The sequence below is a fragment of the Triticum urartu genome, chromosome 5 (genome assembly GCF_003073215.2).
Source record: "Triticum urartu cultivar G1812 chromosome 5, Tu2.1, whole genome shotgun sequence".
Taxonomy (NCBI): domain Eukaryota; kingdom Viridiplantae; phylum Streptophyta; class Magnoliopsida; order Poales; family Poaceae; genus Triticum; species Triticum urartu.
In genome coordinates, this window is record NC_053026.1 from 534,137,997 (window position 1) to 534,146,603 (window position 8,607).

The window sequence follows — 8,607 nt, forward strand, 5'->3', positions numbered from 1 at the left end:
AAATGGGATCCATGTATGAGAACAAAGTGTGGACTTTGGTTGACTTGCCTGATGATCGGCAAGCCATAGAGAATAAATGGATCTTCAAGAAGAAGACTAACACTGACGGTAATGTTACTGTCTACAAAGCTCAACTTATTGTAAAAGGTTTTCAACAAGTTCAAGGAGTTGACTACGATGAGACATTCTCACCCGTAGCAATGCTGAAGTTCGTCCGAATCATGTTAGCAATTGCTGCATTTTATGATTATGAAATTTGGCAAGTGGATGTCAAAACTGCATTCCTTAATGGATATCTTAAAGAAGAGTTGTATATGATGCAACCGGAAGGTTTTGTTGATCCAAAAGGTGCTAACAAAGTGTGCAAGCTCCAGCGATCCATTTATGGACTGGTGCAAGCCTCTCGGAGTTGGAATATACGCTTTGATAGTGTGATCAAAGCATATGGTTTTATACAGACTTTTGGAGAAGCACGTATTTACAAGAAAGTGAGTGGGAGCTCTGTAGCATTTCTGATATTATATGTGGATGACATATTGCTGCTCGGAAATGATACAGAATTTCTGAATAGCATAAAAGGATACTTGAATAAGAATTTTTCAATGAAAGACCTCGATGAAGCTGCTTATATATTGGGCATCAAGATCTATAGAGATAGATCAAGACGCTTAATTGGACTTTCAGAAAGCACATACCTTGATAAAGTTTTGAAGAAGTTCAAAATGGATCAAGAAAAGAAAGGGTTCTTGCCTCTGTTACAAGGTGTGAAGTTCAGTCAGACTCAATGCCCGACCACTGCAGAAGATAGAGAGAAAATGAAAGGCATTCCCTATGCTTCAGCCATAGGTTCTATCATGTATGCAATGTTGTGTACCAGACCTGATGTGTGCCTTGCTATTAGTTTAGAAGGGAGGTACCAAAGTAATCCAGGAGTGGATCACTGGACAGCAGTCAAGAACATCCTGAAATACCTGAAAAGGACTAAGGATATGTTTCTCGTTTATGGAGGTGACTGAGGGAGTCCTGGATTAGGGGGTATCCGGACAGCCGGATTATATCCTTTGGCCGGACTGTTGGACTATGAAGATACAAGATTGAAGACTTCGTCCCGTGTCCGGATGGGACTCTCCTTGGCGTGGAAGGCAAGCTTGGCAATACGGATATGTAGATCTCCTTCCTTGTAATCGACTCTGTGTAACCCTAGCCCCCTCCGGTGTCTATATAAACCGGAGGGTTTTAGTCCGTAGGACAACATACAATCATACCATAGGCTAGCCTCTAGGGTTTAGCCTCTCTGATCTTGTGGTAGATCAACTCTTGTACTACTCATATTATCAAGAACAATCAAGCAGGACGTAGGGTATTACCTCCATCAAGAGGGCCCGAACCTGGGTAAAACATCGTGTCCCCTGCCTCCTGTTACCATCCTCCTTAGACGCACAGTTCGAGACCCCCTACCCGAGATCCGCCGGTTTTGACACCGACATTGGTGCTTTTATTGAGAGTTCCTCTATGTCATCATCGTTAGGCTTGATGGCTCCTTCGATCATCAATAGCGATGCAGTCCAGGGTGAGACTGTTCTCCCCAGAAAGATCTTCGTATTCGGCGGCTTCGCACTGCGGGCCAACTCGCTTGGCCATCTGGAGTAGATCGAGAGTTACGCCCTGGCCACCAGGTCAAGTTTGGAAGCTTAAACTACATGGCCGACATCCGCGGAGACTTGATCTTCGACGGATTCGAGCCCCTGCCGAGCGCGCCGCACGGTCACAATGAGCATGATTTAGCTCTACCATCGGACTGTGTTCAGGAGACCGCACCGGCAACCGCTCTGACCCTCAATTCTGAGCCAATTGCGCCATCCATGGACAGGGGGATAGACCCCGCCACGGAGGCCGCATTCTTAGCGGCGATCGAGCCGAGTATCGGCCTTACCCTACATGAGAGCCGTGATGCCAAATTGCCGGATTCTTCCCCAGCCATGGACTCCAAACCGCCTGCGCCCGTGCCTATCAAATCCGACTGGGCGCCGATCATGGAGTTCACCTCCGCGGATATCTTTCAGCACTCGCCCTTCAGCGACATACTGAACTCATTAAGGTCTCTCTCCCTGTCAGGAGAGTCCCGGCCGAACTATGTCTGGCAGGATTGGGATGCGGATGACGAAGAAATTCGCCGCCCACCCACCACCCACTTAATAGCCACCATCGACAATTTGACCGACATGCTCGACTTCGACTCCGAAGACATCGATGGTATGGACGACGATGCAGGAGACGAACAAGAACCACTGCCCAAAGGGCACTGGACAGCCACCTCATCATATGGTATATATATATATGGTGGACACACCCAAAGAAGGCAATGGCGACGGGACAGCGGAGGATGACCCCTCCAAGAAGCAACCCAAGCGCCGACGTCAGCGGCGCCGCTCTAAGTCTCGCCAAGGCAAAAGCAGTGATACCAGCACAGGAGATAATATCACTCCAGATAGTGCCGAAGATGACGACAATCCCCTCCAGCAAGATTTAAAGTAGGAGGATGGAGAAGCTAGCCCTCACGAGAGAGCGGCGGATGGAGAGGCAGAGGATGATAATTACTTACCTCCCTCCGAAGACGAGGCAAGCCTCGACAATGATGAATTTGTCATGCCTGAGGATCCTGTCGAGCAAGAGTGCTTCAAGCGCCGGCTTATAGCCACGGCAAATAGCCTTAAGAAAAAGCAACAGCAGCTTTGAGCTGATCAAGATTTGCTAGCAGACAGATGGACTGAAGTCCTTGCGGTCGAGGAATATAAACTCGAATGCCCCTCCAAGAGTTACCCAAAGCACAGGTTGCTACCCCGACTGGAGGAGGAAGCATTAAAACCTATATCTCCAGCATATGACGTGGCTGCTCGGCCACCTCGTGGCCGCGACAGAGAGGCATTTCAGCCAAAATCTCAGCCCGCATGCCGACGCCACTCAAATAAAAATGTCAAGGCACGGGAAAACACGCTAGACCTGTGAGACATGTTGGAGGACAAAGCAAAACACACAAGATCGATCTACGGATCACGAGGGCGCACCACTATGCGAGACAATAACTGTCACGCCGGATACAGTAGAAGTAAATCCGGCCGGGCCGAACACAGCGGACAAGACTCATTTGAGCTGCGTCGTGATATAGCCCAGTACAGAGGCGCCGCACACCCCCTATGCTCCACAGACGAAATAATGGATCACCAAATCCCAGAGGGTTTCAAACCCATAAATATCGAATCATACGACGGCACAACAGATCCTGCGGTATGGATCGAGGACTTCCTCCTGCACATCCACATGGCCCGCGGTGACGATCTACACGCCATCAAATACCTCCCACTCAAACTCAAAGGACCAGCTCGGCATTGGCTCAAAAACCTACCAGCAGAATCCATTGGCTGTTGGGAAGATCTGGAAGCCGCATTCCTCGACAACTTCCAGGGCACTTATGTGCGACCACCAGATGCCGATGACTTGAGCCACATAATTCAGCAGCCAGAGGAATCGTCCAGGCAATTCTGGACACGGTTGAAAGGATCAATATGTTTGACTAGAGGGGGGTGAATAGGCAACTAACAATTTTTTACTTTTCTTTACCAAATTAAACTTTGCATCAAAGTAGGTTGTCTAGATGTGCAACTAGGTGAGCCACCTATATGATGCAATAACAACAAACAACCAAGCAAGCAAGAGAAGTAGCACTAAAGAGCATGCACAAGTAAAGGTAAGAGATAACCAAGAGTGGATCCGGTGAAGACAAGGATGTGTTACCGAAGTTCCTTCCTTTTGAGGGGAAGTACGTCTCCGTTAGAGCGGTGTGGAGGCATAATGCTCCCCAAGAAGCCACTATAGGGCCACCGTATACTCCTCACGCCCTCACACAATGCGAGATGCCGTGATTCCACTATTGGTGCCCTTGAAGGCGGCAACCGGACCTTTACAAACAAGGTTGGGGCAATATCCACAACTTAATCGGAGGCTCCCAATAATACCATGAAGCTTCACCACAATGGACTATGGCTCCGTGGTGACCTCAACCGTCTAGGGTGCTCAAACACCCAAGAGTAACAAGATCCGCTAGGGATGAGTGGGGGAATCAAAAATCCCTTGGTGGAAGTGTAGATCGGGGCCTTCTCAACCACTCCCGAGCAAATCAACAAGTTTGATTGGCTAGAGAGATAGATCGGGCGAAAATGGAGCTTGGAGCATTAATGGAGCTTGAGGGGGAAGAGGTAAGTCAAGGGGGAAGAAGGAGACCCCCTTTTATAGTGGGGGCAACAATCCAACTGTTGCCCCACCAACCAGCCCCGCACAGGGCGGTAGTACCGCTAGGAGGGGCGGTACTACCGCTGAGCCAGTGGTACTGCCGCTTCACCTAGCGGTACTGCCGCGCAGAGGAGAGCAGCAGGGTTCTGGACCCAGCACGGTACTACCGCGGTGGTAAGGGCGGTACTACCGCTCCGAAACGGTACTAGCGCCTCTACTGCCGCAACTAGTGCCGCAAAACCCGACACGAGAAAAAGAGCCCTTGAGTCGAGGCAGTAGGAGCCAGACAGCCCAGCGGTAGTACAGCAGCGGGATCACCGGCGGTACTACCGCTACGGAGCGGTACCGCCGCTTGTGATCCTTCGGCGGTACTACCGCTGGGTAGTGCTGTACTACCGCTGGGACACAGATAGGGAGAGAATATCTCTCCGTCGAGGCTGAGGACGAGGCGGTGGTGCTAGGCAAGCCAGTGGTAGTACTGCTGTGGAGTCACCGGTGGTACTATCGCTGTGGAGCGGTACTGCCGCTTGTGACTCTTCAACGGTACTACCGCTGGGTTGCGCGGTACTACCGCTGGAACCCAGACAGGACACAAAAGGAGAAGAGATCTCTCCAACAAAGTGGAAGAGCTCTGAGGGTGAGAAGCTGATGTGTACATGTTGATTCCACCCAAGCAATACTCCAGCGGACTCCCTCTTGATAGTACGGTGCCCTCTATGCAACTAGTCCACCGAAAGAGAAACGAAAGAGCTACACCGTCTTGAATGACACTCCGAAGGGAAGAAAATGTCTCGTGCCAAGGATGAATCTGTGAAATACTCAAAGCACATGATTAGTCCGCAAACATGTTGTCATCAATCACCAAAACTACATCAAGAGAGATATGCCTCAACAATCTCCCCCTTTTTGGTGGATTGATGACAACTAGGGATTTGCACAAGGGAAAGATATAAAAGAAAGAAAACTAAGAACTATAGAATATAGACGGGCTCCCCCTAAATGTGTGCACCTAGTTAGTGGAGCCTTTGGAAAGCAAGACACACACATCCGGATCAACACTCCCCCTATATTTTATAGTCCAACAATTCTAAGCACATGATATATGAGAGAAGAGTATCAAACAGGACAAGCATGCAACTCATAATATAGTCCAGTACTAAATAGACATAAGTAATAAGGTAGCGATAGGGAGCATATGTCTCACACCATATGTCTAGAACTTAGGTCTCACAGGTACCAAACCAAACCAAACAAAGACAATGAGAGAACACACAAGAAAACACAAGAGGACATAAAGACACACACGCAGCACGGCAACAACACAAATCCCTAAACTCTCTCCCCCTTTGGCATCGAGACACCAAAAGGGCAAAGGACGAAGCTACGATTCCAGGTGATGGCAAGCGGAACATCACATCTCAGCGTGATCGTTTGCATCTCCGTCGTTGGTCGGAAACTGCTCGGCGTCGGAGTCGGTCCAAGGGCAATGCTGGTGAATCCATTCCTCCTCTTCAGTGATCTATCCCTCAGAACCACTGGCAACTGTCGCTCCCAGGTGACGCATGAGCTCCTTGTGGCGCACCCTGGCATGCTTCTCCGCCACATGAGTCATGTACTAACCATGAGACTCCATGCAGAAAAGCTTCTTCATCTTGCGTTTATGCTTCTTCGCCCATGAAGGTTCTGCACTAGAGGGCCCAAAGTCCTCCTCGTGATCATCAGTGGCAGCCCCACCCTTGGTCTCCATGGCAGCAGCAGTAGCAGACGGACCCCCGGGTTTAGGCGCTGGGGTGCCCCAATTGTCCTTCTTCCTCAGATGCTTGATCTCATGAGAAACCAAGTCTCCAGTTTCCAGCATCACTCTGGGATAGATCTGTGCCCAGGCCATCTCAATGAGCCTCATGATGAATGGACCATATATCGGGCACTTGTGCTTAGACACGGCAGAGAGAAGTTCAGACCACATAACATGAGAAATATCCAGGCTCTCTCCAGTGTTTGCTTCCTTCTCATGCTGACAGAACAGAAGCATGTCCACGAGATATGAGTGGACCATATCCAGATTCCCGATGCGAGGGAAGAGAGTCTCACAGAAGACACGATGAAGAATGTCCAGATACGTAGACGGCTCATAGATTTCCTTCTTAGTCACTGGGTGAACCTTCATAGTGTAGTAGGGCCAAAGGGCTTTCTTGTGAGTGGATGTAGTATTGCGATGAGGGCGGAAACCGACTGAAGTCTCAAGCCCGCAATCTTCCACATTAAGTAACTCCATGAAGGCCTTCCACTTAATGGAAAGCAACTTGCCATTGGTCATCCAAGTCAGAGTCCTGTCGGCATCCGTTCCAAGATGAACGGTAGCAAAGAATTGAGCCACCAAATCTGCACCGAAATCCTTGTTGAACTGCATGATCCTGAGAATGTTCAGCTGAGAGCACATCTGAAGGGCTTCGCCAAAGTACTCAGGGTCGTTCTCCATGGCATCAGTGTCGATGGAGTGAACATCAACATAGATATTCTTCTTGGCCTTGATCACATCAAAATAGATGGCAAACTGAAAGCAGTTCTAGAACGGGCGGTTGACCAAAGTGGGATCTTGGTCCACCTCATAGGGATTGCGGCGATGCTTTTCCCAAAACTCCTTGGCAGTCATCTCAGTCACAGTCTTTCCCTTTGGCTTTTTGGCGGATCTCTTCGACTGCTGAGGTGGTGGAGGAGCACTTGCGGATGCACCTGCTAGTGGCGGTTGAGTGCTAGAGGAACCACCTGCTGGCTCAGAGGTGCGGTAGCGCTTTGACGTTGCACGCTCGGGGTTGACACGGCGAGCTTGATGCTCAGGATGTTCATCACCTGGAACCAAACACAAGAACACGCACAACAACTAAAAAGAACGAGCATAAGCCAACAAACACAACAAAAGGATCAAGGTAAGGCAGGAACATGATGGAACTTGGCAGGCAGCGGTAGTACCGGGACATGACCACGGCAGTACCGCCCCAAGCGGTAGTACCGTTCCAAAGAGGGCGGTAGTACCACTCGAGGTCAAGCGGTAGTACCGCTCCAATGAGAGCGGTAGTACCGCTCGAGGCGGGGAAACAACAGTTTCCTACTACTGTGGTCAGATCCGGCACTACCGGCCTGCCAAATTCAAAAATATTCCTATCAAACTCTAATCTAGATAGTGTAGTTTCCTTCTCCAACCTACTCAAGCCTAGATTTCGCCAAAAATCTAGAGATGCAACCACCATTGCCCCTAAGAAACAAGATCTGAAAACGAGACAAAAGGAGAGAAGGAACGGGGCAATACCAGCATCCATGGCAAGAGAACAAGGTGGGGATCGACTCCACCAAAGGAAATGGAGAGGGACGCCCCAGAGACAGAGATCCGCCGGAGCCCTCCCGCGGCGAGTTGAGGCTGGAGAGAGGAAGAGGAAAGAGGGGGCGAAGCGAATGGGTATGGGGGAGAAGAAACCTCCCCCTGCCCCAATATAACCCCCTGGTCCTGTCCCTCAGCGCTAGTACCGCGCTGGGGGCGGTAGTACCGCTTATAAGCGGTAGTACCGCGCACCACCAGACTACCGCGCACCACCAGCGGTAGTACCGCCCAGCACGCCACGGCAACCAAACAACATGGCTTAGCTCGAAGGAAAAACAAAACGGCAAGAAAAGAGAGCACACCAGCAAACGACCAAGACACACCTCTTCAAGAGAGGGCGGTGGCCGAGGCCACCTATGTTTGAGTCAAGAGGTATGGCGCCGCGAAGATTTTAACCTTGGGCCCATGACCAAAACTCGTCTTTGAAACACAAGTACCATCAACAATGGCTAAAGTGAAATACTTGATCAATTTATGCATAATGGGGGGAGGGAGAGTTCATTGAGAGAACAACACTCCCCCTATGTCCATGCCTACACCTAAACTAGACAACAAATTGAGCGTGGTGGGGTGTGCAAGGGTTCAAGCCACATTGCTCGAATCAATGATATTTAGCTCATGCCTTAACTCGCGAAATATTTCTTCATCCAAGGGCTTCGTGAAAATATCTGCAAGGTTATCATGAGTGTTGACATAGTTGAGCTTGATCTCTCCTCGCCTAATGTGATCCCGGATGAAGTGATACCGAATCTCAATATGCTTCGTCTTGAAGTGTTGCACCGGGTTGAGAGAGATCTTGATGTCACTTTCATTGTCACACCAAAGAGGCACTTTGTCACAAGTGACACCGTAATCCTTTAAAGTTTGCCTCATCCATAGGAGTTGTGCACAACAACTACCGGCCGCTACATACTCCGCTTTGGTGGACGAGAGAGACACACAAC